Source organism: Serinus canaria, chromosome 4 (assembly GCF_022539315.1).
Source record: "Serinus canaria isolate serCan28SL12 chromosome 4, serCan2020, whole genome shotgun sequence".
NCBI lineage: Eukaryota > Metazoa > Chordata > Aves > Passeriformes > Fringillidae > Serinus > Serinus canaria.
This window is the reverse complement of record NC_066317.1, coordinates 33125466-33140523: the sequence shown is the minus strand read 5'-3', so window position 1 is coordinate 33140523 and position 15058 is coordinate 33125466. Positions and strand designations below refer to the sequence as shown.

At 39.8% G+C, this 15058-nt stretch overlaps 1 protein-coding gene across 2 annotated transcripts in view; it reads right to left on the bottom strand.

Annotated features, from left to right (window-relative positions):
• Positions 1 to 15058, bottom strand: part of TLL1 (tolloid like 1) — a 125557-nt gene that overhangs the window by 109860 nt on the left and 639 nt on the right. The window lies entirely within an intron of this gene.

Here is a 15058-nt window from a genome sequence, read left to right as displayed (position 1 = left end):
CCTGTATGGCACAATTGCATCCCCACAGATGAAGATGACAGCTGTTTCAGTGGCAGAAGCATTGTTTCACACCGCCCTCTGTGCTGGTACACCATCAAAGTCATGCAGAGTAAATTCAGGAAAGCCTGAACAAGGAACACACTAAGTAAAAACTATGAGACAAACTAAAAGGGGAAAAAACGGGACAAAACAAAACAGAAAGAAGCTGAACAAACCAGAGCCTGATCAATATTTTCTTGTTGAAATATACCAGTGGCATTAAGCATTTTCTGTACTTTTTTCCAAGTATGCCCAACATTTCCAGCTGGACAGCTGCTTGTCACCCATGAAAAATGACAGATACAGAACACTAACTATGGTAAGCATTTCCCTGACCCAGAGAACTAAGAATATATTTCTTCTTGGATGCAAAACAAGACAAAATTTATTAAACACTGTCCCATATATCTTCTGTTATAGAGAAAGGCTATTGGGAAATGGTGTATATTTTGCCAAGTTTCCTTTGAGTCAGCTGCGAGGTTCTTACTTGCCAAATGTAGTTAAAATAGAAAGTATAGAAACTGACAGTTACTATAGTATAGTAACAACTGAAGCAAAAGTTTGGTGCTGCAGCTTTAATTAAAATCAGAGCTAAGAGAAGATACTGAAAGTTTTGGGGGCTTATATGGGTGTTAAAGAAACGTACCAAAGACCAGAAATAAAAAAAAGAAAAATTCTTTAAACTCCTCTCTATGCATAGAAGATGCATCATCTACCACACTTAATAAGATGTCTGAAATTTGTTTTATTCTATACACAAAATCTTTACTACCTTATTTTTATACTTTGGAATAAAAGTAATAAAATAACTTTGGCACATAAACACTAGTTGATGTGCTAAAACTATGTGGGAAAGAAATATAAAATTAGTTATTTAGTTGAATGCATGTCTAAAAGTGTCTTATTTTACACATGTTTCTGGTAGATTTTACAAGGCATGCCACACTGTTTTCATTGTAGTAAAATCATTTACCAAATAGGAAAATCCTAACAAACTTGCAGTTCTTCAGCATCCCATGGAAGCTTAAATTACTAAAATGTCAAAGCATCGCTTGGTCTCTATCACAAAAAGATTTTTTCAAGATGTACAAAAGGGCACCTGAAGCATTACAGTATTCCTGGACTTCCTAAAATTCTCTCCACCAGCCCCAAGGAACTACAGCAAGTACCCTCCAGACTCAGGGGGGAGCTGCAGGATTTATTCCGGAGCATGGTGTGGCACGCAGCCAAAGGAGTAATTTAGCAGAGTTTTTGGCCAAGAAGGAAAGTGTTCCACTTCTGCCATTCATTGAGACCCACGAGGAAACTGAGACAGGAAGTCAGACTTCCAGATAATAGGAGTGTTCCTAATGATGTCCTTTGGCTCACAGCACAGAACAGTTCCTCTATGCTCCCCCTTGCTACAACATCTTCTCTCCATATAATTTCCTACTGTAAAGGGGGAATGACAACAACAGCTTTTAAAATTCGTTTTTCTTTGCACCCAATTCAAAGAGCCTGGTTAAACTACATGGATTATCTGCTTCTTACTGTGTATTAACAACAACTATTTGTTTGCTTTAAAACAGATGATTATGCTTGGGAATTCATTTTAATAAGATTCTCCCACTGCAATGCCTGCACATATAGATAGATAGATAAAACACCAAAATTAACAGTTACCACCATAATTACCCAGTTATCTCTTGACTTCACTGTAATGGATTGTTGAAAAAATACACCTCCAGTAAGTTTCAGTAAAGTGACCCTAAATTCAATTTTTCTTCAGCCTTAAGTTCTGACTTCATTAAGGTGAACACCACCACACCATTCATCTCACTAGAAGTAACAAGAGATCCTAAGAGGAAGTACAGCCTGAGTGAAGAGTTCAGCCTCATAGGTTGCAGCACATAAAGCATTTAATATTCGTACATAAACGTGCCAGGACACAAAAATCAGATAAAAAATGAAAACACTACTTTATCAAAAAGGGAAAGAAACCCAAAACACAGCACCTTCACTGGCTGCTGTGGGTCCCTGCCCAGAGCATAACTCCCTGCTGTACAGTCCACATCATGGCCTATCCAACATAACCCAAGCTCTGTAACACATCATTGCCGCAAGGTTCTTCCACATCCCACCTGCTGGATCTGCTGTATTCCACAGCAGGATACAAGGCAGTGCTATTTTAGCTAGGACAGTCCAAAGAGACAAAATTCAAAGTCTGCAAGGAAGGTAGCTACCTTTTCTTAGACTAATCTCACAGAAAGAAAAAGCATAACAAACTTCCTGACACAAAATCTTTATAAGCCAAGGCATTTTACCAGGTGTAAGAGCTACTGAACAATCCACAGCAGTGTCCAAAAACAATAAACAAAAGATCTGTGCAAGAACAATTAATCCATATTTAACTGAACAAGAGGTTGGAACAAACTACCACTAGAAATTTCAATATGTGTATCATTAGTTAAAAGTTAGTCCTTAGCAGCAGATAAACTACAGGGAGCAGTTTGATCTGCAGGAAAAAAGTCCTCCCAGAAATTTCTGCTGGAAATCCTCTATGGCGGCAGAAGTCTCAGTACAGTATAATTTACCTATCATTTGCATCTCATTTTTCCCTGATTACCTGGCTTTCCCTGGCAAATAACCCATTCTCTATGATTTCTCTAAGCCCCTATCTAGCCTTAAACACAGATACCTGTGACTCCTCAGGCAACAAGCAGGAAGGGAAACCAAGTCCAGAAGCGATTCTCAAGAGGGCAGGAAGGAAAGATGCAGTGTTTGTTTGGCTGTGCCCTTGAGGGCAAGGAATCCCAGTAGCTCCTTTAGTGCAGGAGCAAATCTTCCACATTGTCCTTTCCAATGGACAGCCAACTGTACAAAGGGTATATTTCCATATCAGTACAGCATAAAAGGAATCACAATTGAGGAATCACACAAAGAATGGGAAAATTAACTATTTTCATTAGCACTTGGAAGTGCATCCAAAATCTTATCTAGGTCTTCACTAATTTTGGTGACACATTATCTGCTTGTTGTAAGGAGAAAAAACATTTCTCCACTGATAAAACCTAGGATACTTTAGGTCAATGAAGACAAGCCAGATTATGTGAGCAGAAACCAAGGGTCAAAAAATTTTTCTTCTTCTATAAGACCATGTAGTTAGAATTAAGGATTACTATTTATGTTTATTTTCGTTGATTTTTTTTTCTTGTGGCTGTTAATTATGACCTTGTTCATAATTAGGAAAGACAAAATATTTGGAAAGATTTGATTATAAGCGTGAGTAATTCAGGAAATTATTCATTTTCTTATACAAACTTGAACCTAGAATGTCTAGATCAATAAATCAGTAAAAATACATTATTGGTGATGGAATGCTATACCATAGACCAAATAAATCTAAGACACGTTATTAAAAATCTCAAAAAACAGCCAAGAAAAAAATTAATTTTGTCCAAGTTGATAAAGATTGTCATGACTTGAGCTGGGTCTCCACATTTTTGATTTAAAGCACCAAAGAATAGCTTGCATTTCTCCCCAACATTCTAACTTTAGCTAAAAGATCTGCATATATCCATAAACACATTACTGATTTAGGAGGCATCTTTGTGTTTGGCTCTCTTCCATAATGCAAAGGGAAGCGTATGTTATAAATTTTCTTTACTCATGCTTCACTTGTGTAGACACACTGACTGTGATCCATCAGCACTACAATTCATATTTAATTCAGCTTCTTCCAAATTAAAGGTATTACGAATGAAAACATCCAAAAGGCTTGGACTAGGTTTCTGTATTTTCACCTGTATTTCATGTGTGAAAATGTTTCATCCTCAAGAAAGCAGATAAAAAACTGGAAAAAAAACAGGAAACCCCTTTCCTCCTCTCACTGCTCTCTACTGTGCCTGCAATTTACTGATCAAAGCATCAAAAAGCTGTAGAAAGTTAATCTTTTCATAAAGGGGAAAGATTTTTCTCCTTACCTCTTTCCCTTACCTAGTTACTCCAGAAAACTCCATAACTAAAGCCAAGGACTTTCTTCAACAAGAATCATCAGCCAAATCTAGACTCATTTATCACCTGCAATTCTGACTCTGGCCATGATTTAAGTTCAACACACTGAAGAAACAACACCAGAAAGAAAACAGAAGTTTTCAAAACACAAAAGTAACAAACAATGTAGTTAAATGCAAGATTTGCATGAAGTTAGGCTGTCCTGTAAGGTTACTTAGCTCTATACCACAATCTAGAGCTTTTCCAATGCATCCAAACTACACACAGCTGTGGGGGGAAAAAAAAATTCTTTCTCGTCCCTTCTTATTTTGCCATTAGCTAATTCTTCAATGTAAGAAATGAACGGGAACGCTAGTACACCTGTGTTGTCGTCGTATTGCAAAGCTCTCGTAGGTTCTCGGTGATTTCTCATGGGCAGCTCCTCACAGCACTGACTCCTTCTTCACAGCACAGCCAACAGACTGCAGCTCTCCTCACAGCACAACAAATAAACCCCAACTTTCTCCTCAAACAGCTAACCCACTCTTCTTACTGGACACAGCTCTGTCCTGTTAGGGGCAGGCCTGTTCCTAATCTTTGGTGATTAGTACAGCTGCAACTCCCAGGTGTGAGACTACCTTCAGCACTATCTTTATTTTCTTACATTCTATCCCTCCACACACCTGTTCCTCCCAGTTTTCTAAGATCTCTTTCTCCTAATCCTAGCAGCCTCTGGATTAGAAAATATGTTAAATTTGGGATATTGCAAATCACTCAAGATTTCAGTGCTTTGATTGTGATTGAAGATTTCAGGACTTGTCAAACTACACCTAATGGTACATGATTGACACCAGTTTCACATGCCTGCTGTATTTTGTAACAAATGGCTTCTTATCTTTGCCTTTACATTTCTTGAAATTATACAGATAAGGAACTGTATATGCAACTGCAACCATCATGTTTATCAGCATCTTGAGCCATTTATCAGATTGCCCAATTAATAGAGTATTCAGCTTTGACAGGAAGAAACCTAAGTCTAAAGGTTGAGAAATTGTTGCAGTAATCAAAATCCAGTCTTATCCTGCAGCTTCTCATAAAGGGAAAAAAGAGAGAATCAGATGCTCTTCAAGCTGCTGGATTTTTTCACACCCCAGTCCAGCAAGAAAGAACCTGTAATCACAAGGTCACTGAATGCAAGATTTCATGATAGTCTTGTGTTAGTGATGACAACTGCAGAAACTGGGGCAAAAATCCAAGTGCCTTCGTTGATGTGCCTGCAAAGCATGTGAGCACATGCATACAAGTACACAGAAGTGAATTAGTCAGCTCTGCTTATTACTTATTCACCTATAAACAGTACCTCTAAAGTAACTGGAAACACTCACACTGAGTCCAATGGCCTCTAGGTCAGATTTACAGACAAGTTACCTTGGCATTTATAAGTGGGATAAAAGCAAAAAGAAGAAAAGCACCCACACAATCCGTACACATGACTTCAAAGAGCCTCTATAGATAGTTCTACAGGCATGTAGAACTACATGCTTCCATGGTAGCTCCTAAGGTAGTCAGGTGAGTGTGTGCACACATGGGGTTTACAGATAAATGTGTACAAGTGCTCCACTGGATCCAAACTGACAATCTACAAACACAGCTAAATGCAGTTTTCTTCTTCTATGCCCACATATATTCATTTTCACCAGCTATAGTTGGTCAGTGTGTTTACAGTGATATTGAGCTTTGAAATTCATTCACATCCCAAAATAGCTAAATTGCATTTATCTTTTAGGCATGCTACAAGACATGAGTTTTTGAAATAGCACTTAGGGAGGGCTGAGGAACAAAGGAACTGCAACACTGGATCATATCCAAGGTCCTGTCTTTGACAGCAGTCACCACCAGCTGCTTCACAGAAAGAAACAAGAATTTGCACTAGGTAGACAGCATAATCTTGCCACATGTTGGGGTTCATCCTTGTTTCAAGCTACTAAATACTGGCTTGAACTCTGAAGCCTGAGGTATATATCCACTTGAAAATCATTATTGTTACCATTACTAAATATCAGCCCTCCAGATACCCCTGCTACCTATGTAAATGTCGTATCATATATCCAAATACTGACTACATGGAATCCTTTAGCAGATTTCAATCTAAAAAAAGCTGCATATAATCCCCACATCTCCTAGTCTCTGTTTTGAATTTTCTACTTCAGAATTAAACAGACTAATAGAAGTAGAAACAAATATCTTCTATTTTATCCTGTTGTATAATTTCTGAAATTGTTCATGTTTATCATATTCTTTCTCTTTATTTTTCTCTTTGCTAACTTGAACATCTTTTTACCCTGTTTTCATTAAACTGTGCTTCCAATAATGCAACCTTGGAGTAAATAAATCCCCATGCAAGCCTAAAGGTTTATTACATGTTTTTCTTTAACAACTTCTTTTCCAAGCATAAAAGATTAATCTCTGTAAGTTATCAGAACTCAATACAGTTATGGCATATCAGTAACAACAGGAAAAGGTTTCCACAACTCAGTCCTGAATCAATAGTCTTGAAGAGTTCCATAGTTAAAGACTGAGCCGTTTATATTATGACAAAGGGATGGGCTGATGGACATTTCAAAGATCCTATTACTAAAATGAAGGTCATAAAAAATGGGTAACATGCCTTCAACATGGTGCTGGCAATTTTTCATAGAAACACACCATGCTCTTCATTAGAAAAGCATATTGCCTTAACACAAGATACCTCATTTATCCATTTGCCTATACATATATACAAGCAATGAATTGTAATTATGGAAACAGTTGTAAAGTAAAACAGTTGTAAAGTGTGGCATAACCTGCCTACAAATAAAGCTGAAGTAAGAGCACAATTGTAAGAGTAATGTTGAGTAAGGGAAAAAAGCAAGTACAAGTGAAAAAGAAGATGTATGCAAATTTGTTATAAATATAAGGACATTTTACCAGATGGAGAAATTGGGCAGTTCATCGTCATGTTCTCACACCCGCAGAGTTGTTCTAAAACTACTCCTCATGAAAGCAAATATAATTCACTCTGCAAGTAAACTGTTTAAATAAATCTTGATATTATATAAGAACCATCTGAAATTATTTTCTTTGCTTATCTGAATATATCATCTGGAAACACGAGAAGTTCTGCCTTTTGGCCACTCTTTGGACAATGACTGTGCCCTAAGAAAAATTCTTTATCAACTTTTGGGAAAGTGGAAAGGTGTTGAAAGTCTTTAGTGCTACAGTGCCCATGACAGCAAGAACACACCTAACTAGCACCTATTAAAATATCAGACACCAATAAAATGTATTTTTTTTTTGTTTGATAACAATTACACTTGTTATTAGAAATATATTTAACTGCTGCTATCAGCATGAAAATAATGTAATTCATCTGTGCAACTATTGTGATACAACCTCCCCAGCTGATGTCCCTGTCCCCTCACTTCTTACAAGCACTGACACTAAAGTTCTACCATTCAATTTACAATATCCGGGAATCACAACGTGGCTGGAGAGGTACTGGCACCTTTCAAATGCAGCAATGTGTCTCTGCCATTCGATTTTTGTAGGAAAAGACAAGAAATTCACAAGGACAGCAAGACAGAGAATTTTCAAAGTCAGATTTAAATGTGCTGAAAATTAATTTTACAATAAAAATACTTCCTTTGCAATTTTGTGTCCTGATTTTGCTGATTATTTCCTGATCAGGCACCACTTATGACCATCAAAATGAAGGAAAAAACTTCAAAATCAATTCTAGTCAATTATTGATGGACCTTTTTATCATTAGAGTATATATAGCAAAGAAACTGCTTTAATGAACACTGCATATCCTATCAGGCATCGTATTTCACACACCTCAAGAAAAAAAATTAGGAGTTATTTTAGAATAATATTGATTTTTTGGCACTTTGGTCTTGAGAATCTCTGTTTTGTAATATTGAAGAGAAAACCCACAAACCTACATTTTGGAGCGTTATTGCTCTGTAAGAGCTGTCTGATTGTGCTCAAATATTTTCAAACACCTGATACTCATAGTTCCTCAACATTTGCACTTGCAGACCATTATTTGGGCAAAACTTCTCCCAAAAATCCAAAAGTTTAAAAAAAGCCTTCTGGGAGTGTCTGAGGGGGAGCAGCCTCTGTAGCAGCCGGCAGGAGCAATCAGTCACATGGGTCACACACCAGCACTGTCTGCATATGTCCACAGCACAGCCTCCACACTGTCCAGCTCAACCTGTTCTGCTGAGCTACTATTTATACAAAAGTAAAAACAAAAAACCTTCACACTTCAAGTGCTTAGAGTACTCCTGCTCCTGTTGGTCAGCAAGGGACTGTCTTCACATCAAATCTTGATATTTATGTAGCCCAAGCTAGGGAGCCCAGCAGAGAAAGAAGGTTCACGTATGCTTTCTGTGTAAACACTTGTAGCTGGCTATTTCAGGACTGGCTGTGCAGTGCCTAACAGATCATTGCAGCCCACTGAGCATCCAGCACAAGGACTCTGAGAACATGCTGGTCACACACAGCCCACTCATCTTTCTCCTCGTTTCCAGCTGTGCCCACAGGTGCCCAGTTTCTATCAGAGCTATCAAAGCACTAGAGGACAATGTTACAGAAAGCCTGATGAAGAGCTAGAAGTTCTATTTGGAGGGAATAACTGATAATTGTAAGCAAGAGAATACACATTGAGGGAAGAAAACAGGGAGGAGAAGAAGACCTTTCAGGCAGCACAAGGAAAAGCTGAAAAACAAGTGAAAAGTGCATTCAGTAGAGAGGGAATCCAGAAGCAAGCAAACTTGCCATAGTAACAATGAAAGAAGTTATAGGAAAAGAAGTAGAAGATATACACAGCAGACACAAAGAATGAATATGCATTAAAACACATTAACAGATTGGCCATTAGCTCTCAGCCAAGAAAAATATCCTGACAAGACAGAACTAAAAATACGCAAAGATTTCTCTAGTCACACTTTCACTTCTGTTACTCTGAAGAGATGTAGTAGGGAGGTGGAGAGAGGCTGCTTCTGGTTAAGAATGGGGGGTATAGACTGCATTCACTAATGACTGAAACAAGTAGGTTAGAAAGGTCCTAGAGGCTGAGAAAATTCTGAAAAACCCGATGAAATGCTGCTCATCCAACTGAAAGCTTTGAAAGGCCAAAACTTCTGTAGAAAAGATAAATTCTAACAGCAGTCTTACAGAGCATTATTTTGCTCTGTAAGACTGCTGTTAGAATTTATCTTTTCTACAGATACATATTAAAGCCAAAAATTAAATACTAGATATTTTTCTTAAGTTGAAAGACAGACTATAAAAAGCTATTTCAGTTTAAGCATAAACACATCTTGTCTAAACAAAGACTAGAGATTTCTTCCATTGTTCATTCACTGTTATAAAATTTAGACTCCTATAACGCATCCAGGAAGGGAAAAAAGAAGTCTTCCTCTCCACAAGGTCCACTGTGCTTGTGAAAACCAGAAGTTAAGTCTTCAGTCTTACAGCTCTTCCATTTCACAGACCATCTGTCACCACCATGCACCACAGACGTGACTTTCTCTCCCAAAAGAAGTGAATGAAATTATGTCATAAGCCTATCAACCCTATTGTCCAGAGGGGCAATCAGAATGACATAATGCAGATATCCAGGTGTGGTGAGTGTTTCAGAGTTGCCTTGGGGACCTGATTCCAAGCTCAATTAGGTTTGTCAATTAGACTTGTTTTGCAGTGATGTAACACTGCTCCTTGCAGGTCATTCGTTCGACACACCGGATATGTACCCAGAAACAGACGCCTATGGAAAGTGGTCTGGACATGAAATTGAGCCTTTGGTGTGGAAGGACATTCACAAAGCTAGAACACAAAACATATTCATTTAATGTAGTTTTCCCAGAGTTTCACACTGAATTAATATTTTACAGGAAGCTGAGGAGGAAAAGAACTTTTATGTTCTCACAAATCTCTTTCAAAATGTTGAGATACTACATTTAAGGGCATAAAAGATAAAGTAATGGTGGAGAATTCTGGGGGAAAAAATATTTAAAAGCTAAATTTGTCGATAGTTTTATTTACCCTATAAGTTTATTCACAGCAGGATGAAAACCAGTTGGGAAGACTATTCAGAAAACTTGTTTCTCTTTCAGCTGCCTACACTATGCATTTACTACATGAACAGTCACAGTTCTGTCAATCATGCAACAGATTCAAAATATAGAATGAGAGGTTTTAAGAATTCTCCTATTACCAGAATGCACAATTAGAATGCTTACAACAGAACACACGTTCCAGAGCATAAGAGGGGAACTAAAATAAAAATGGAGCAGTATAGAAAGCTGCTGCTACAAGATCAGGAAACAATAGTTAGACTGCAGTTACAGATGACATTGCATAATAATTGTACTCAACATTTACCATCAATCTTTCCTGCTCAGCTATTTTACTAATAAAATATATTATTAGGTTAGATGCTTCAGTGATGTGGAAAATACTGACTTCCCTGCTACATACAGTTCAAACTTTTATTATTATTGTTATTTTTAAAAGTGCAAAGTAAACAAACCAGCTCCTTAGATTCTCACAGGAGGGAGAAATAGACATATAAGGAGAGTCTGTCTTATTTTTCTCTAATTCTCAAGCAGGCAGGCATACATACCTACAGAATTTGTTCTTAGTCAAATAACTGCATGCTAACCAACTTTCAAGGTATAAAGCCGTAAATTTAATTGCTTGTTTACAATATTCTTTTTTTTTTTGACATTTTTATCTAGCTTCACTGAGGGGATAAAAAATAAGAGCAATTCATGCATCATTTGAAAGGATAAAAATCCCAATTAACTGGGTTTTGGCAGGGGGAGTAATCCAAGCTAATGGCAGTGAAAACTGTAAAAGTTTCAGCAACGTTCTCCTTGGGAGAATTTTTCCTAGTACAAGACAAAATTTCTAGTGCAAAGAAACTCCCCTTAAAAACAGGCCCACAAAAGGGAAAAATAATAGCCCAAGGAACTCAACTTCAAGCTTATTCCCCAAATCTTTAACATTTGTTTTAAGAAGTGAAATACCTCACAGAAGAAATGCTAAAAGAGACTTATCTGAGGACAGTCAGCTGTCCAGAGGCTGAAACAGACCTCAGCACTGTAGCTATACAACAGAACTGACTTCTTGCCTAATCTCCCACAGCTCATGGTATTTTAATTGGAAGACCACACAGAGTACACCCACCTTTTTATTTGCTTTGCTTTGTTTTAGGAAAACAAAGTTGTTGAGAAAACAAAACCCTTCAAAAAACCTTGAATATCAACTTAGTGCAGGCTATGAACAAATATTAGAGGATGGGAAATTATTTTTCTAGCCATCTCACTCTCTATGTTTCTCAGCAGATATCCTGAATAAGTCATAAACTGTGTCAAGAATAGGAAAAAAAGAAAAACTTCAAGAATCCACAAATAAATGCAGGTGCATGCTGCAATCTAAAAAGTCTGGTGATGCCCCTTGAAATTGAACCCAGGATTTTCTTCTTTGGAATGATATCTGATTATACAAATGCTGATCTATGTCCTTCTAGTAGGGCATTCCTGGTTTCACATCTTCTGGCAAATTACATCTTGAAGATGAACTAAGAATGCCTTACACTTGAACTCACAACGGTAAACACTGAGGGCAATATCCTGCAGAGAGACACAAGGAAATATCCGAGACATCAGAAGCACAGAAACCGTGTTACATCACATCCCGCTGCTACAGCATGCCAGGATTCTTGCTGCAAGGAGGAGTAGCGTGACCCAAAATTCACACACAGGTTAAAGGTCTGCAGACAAACCTACGGGAAACCACACAGCTCATCAAGTTCTTCTGCACAATGTCAACAGCTTCCTTCCAATGGTTGTCTCCCAACAGCACCACAGCACTTCTCCAGGCCCTTCTTTTCCCTGAAGCTCCAGGGCTCCCAGTGTGCTGGCTTTACTACTGAGACTGTACTTTGGGGTTGCTGCATAAAACAGCTGCTGTTTTAGATGCAAATGTCAACATCAGCTCCAGAAACACCTCCTAGTTCCACAGGGCATCTGACAGACATCTGTTATCTCTAGATTTTTCACAAAGCTGGAAATACTGTAAGAAAATGTACTTTTCAGCCTCTGTAGCATCCTGCACTGTGCTGCTCCTGGGAGTTTTAAGTCAAAGCAACAGTGTGATTCTAGGCACGTTCACTAAAATGATCCCTTCCTTGTGAAAAAGTTAAAACACACATATAGTACCTATAAAAAACCCCACAGAATCCCCATAAATAACACCTCAGAGGCTGTCACATTGTGTTTCTGGTAAACTCCTTCAGGTATTTCACAATAAAACAGGGAGAAAGGGACCTAGCAAGAGAACATTTATTCAACAGAAATAGGTATCTATAAGGAGCTAAAGAATTATAACTTCATCTAACTATGGATCTCACTGCCTCATGTGCAGTGCTTTCTGTCACAAGATTGCAAATGTAGTGTACTCAGTAAAAAACTGAGCAGCAAACACCACTCACTGGAGAAAATTTGAATGCAAACAACTTTGAAAATACAGGTGAAACAATCTTGCATCAGCATATTTGGGGTAGGTCAAATTATTCTAACATGGCTAAGATTTGCACTGGTTATCACTGAAGTTTTTGAACTAGGTAAAACCATAAATTACTATGGGCATTTGCTAAGCTGCAGAAGCTCACTTATATCTGGTTCCTAACAGAAAACACTGACCCAACTGACCAGCCTGAACAGCTTAAAGGAAAAGCACTTTTACAGGCTCAGCTGCAGGCCCTCAAGATGCAGTAAAAGCAGGTGTTAATTATATCTACAAAGCTCGCATACCTTATCTCAGCCAGCATTCTCTTATTTTATCCTGTTTCCTTGTGCATAGAGTGACACACCAATTTGAGTGTGAACATCTCACACCCCTGAGTGTGAAGCCTGGCTTTGTCCTTCTATAGGGCCTCACTGTGGAACCCAACCTCATGGCAGAGATCAGTAAATTTACTCCTGGGAGCCCAAAACCCACCCTAGACGATAAGAGCTGACCTAGGGAGAACACACCCTTGGGCTGTGCTGCTAAAAGAGGCTGAGCACCCGCTGCTCCCAGCATCTTTGATCAGGCACTTTACAGGCTGAGATTAATGGAGCCTTTAAGGAAAGTCTAGCAGGAAGAGTAAATTGGGAAATACTCTTGGAGGATCAGTTTCATTGATATATACAGCTTTCAATTTTTTATTAAAAAATGATGGGTACACACCCAGTGTGCAGCATTGAGGTGCATTTTCATTTCTGAAGAACTATCACACACTAAGAAGCAAAAAAAAAAAAAAAAAATAGGCCTTTTTACTGGATAGACATCCTCAAAGTGACAACTTTTAAGACTATGAGGAGCCACACACAGGTAACTCTTCATACACCTACCTATCTCTTGTCCCTAAGCAGCACAAGAAAGAACTTCAATAAAATGTTTCCATGGGCCAAATTTTCCAAACAAATGCCTCTTTCTCCAGGCAAAGTGATGGCAGAGAATTGGCAATGCAGATCAAATTGCAGTCTCCTACTGTTGTCTTTCTCTCATGCATAACCTCAAAACACTCAGTATCATGAATTATAATTGCTAATTATTCCCACTATGAAACAAGAATCCCACAGCAAACTGAGAGTAAACAGGCATCCCTCATTATATGAAATGATGCATAGAATCTTCTTAAATCATTACAAGCCAGAAGAAAAGAGTTCAGGTTAACAATGACCAGTTACTTAAACTTATTTGTGAGTGTTAATTGAGGGAAAAATAATGTTTTGATTGCAGTTGCTTCTGTTCTTTTTGAACTTGAACATTCTTCAGTTGTAAGCAAGTCAGACCTAACAATTCACACTTAGGAACCAAATATTTTTGTGATTAGAAAAACAGACCGTCTGCATATTTGGCATATATGTACACCACACATTCTCTTCAATAAATTAAAGAAAACCACATAGATATAGAGAACACAACCTTTGGCTGAACTAGTTTTCAGAATGTAAAATAACTAATTAACGCAAAGGAGGCTGCTAGAAAACTTGAGCAGTTGTTTAACAACAGAGCTGTTGGGAATGGACAGCCACTGTTGTTGATAACACCTTGGGGAGGATAAAAAAGCATCACCGAGATACACATGTCTACTGAAATACCAGTGAACCCGGTTCCTGAGGTCAGTTCTTGTTACTGGTAACTTTAATGGGTGAAGAATTGTAAATGACATTAAAGAGGCTGCAGTCCTAAATCAGCAGGACAAACGTTCTAGAAAACCACTGTACAAAGCGAGAAGAGGCTGTACCTCAGCTCTTCCCGCACAGTCTGGAAAGGGATCTATCAGGCACTGAGCAGGCGGGAGGCACCAGGGCACAGGCTGTGGAACACCAGCGCGCAGCACCACCAGCCGGGTTCTGGGAGCGGGACGCGCGGGCTGAAAGCCCGGCCGATAGTCACCACCCCCGCGCAACCCTCCCGCACTTATCGCATCCACCTCCACGGGGCGGCCGGCGCCGAGGGCCCGCTCCGGCCCACGGGAAGGGTTGTCCGGCCGGGGAGCGACAGGTTGGGATGGAAGAAGGCGAGAGGGAGGCGGAGGCGGCACCCGCTCCCGCCGCGGGGGCGGGCAGGGACGGCCCCAGGAGAAGCCGCCACCCTCCGGCGGAGCCCAGCCGGCCGCTCCGTGTCCCAGGCTGGTGCTGCGGGGCGCAGTCCCGCCTCGACACCTTCGAGCCCCGCCGAAATGCTCTCTGCAACTTCCGCGGCTCCGGCGGCGCCGCGACCCGAAGGCTCCTCGGCCGGCACGACGCCCCCGGGGCCGCGGAGCGCTGGCGGCCGGTCCAGCCCTGCCCGCCGCCGCGCCTCTCCCAGCCCAGCCGGAGACCGTAGGGAAGTAAGTGGGAAGTCCCAGAAAAGCAGGTCCCGGGCACCTCACCCAGCGAGGGCGGCTGGATGCAGGGCTCCGGCTGCGCTCGCCGCCGCTGCCCCGGGAGGGAGCAGGTGAGCC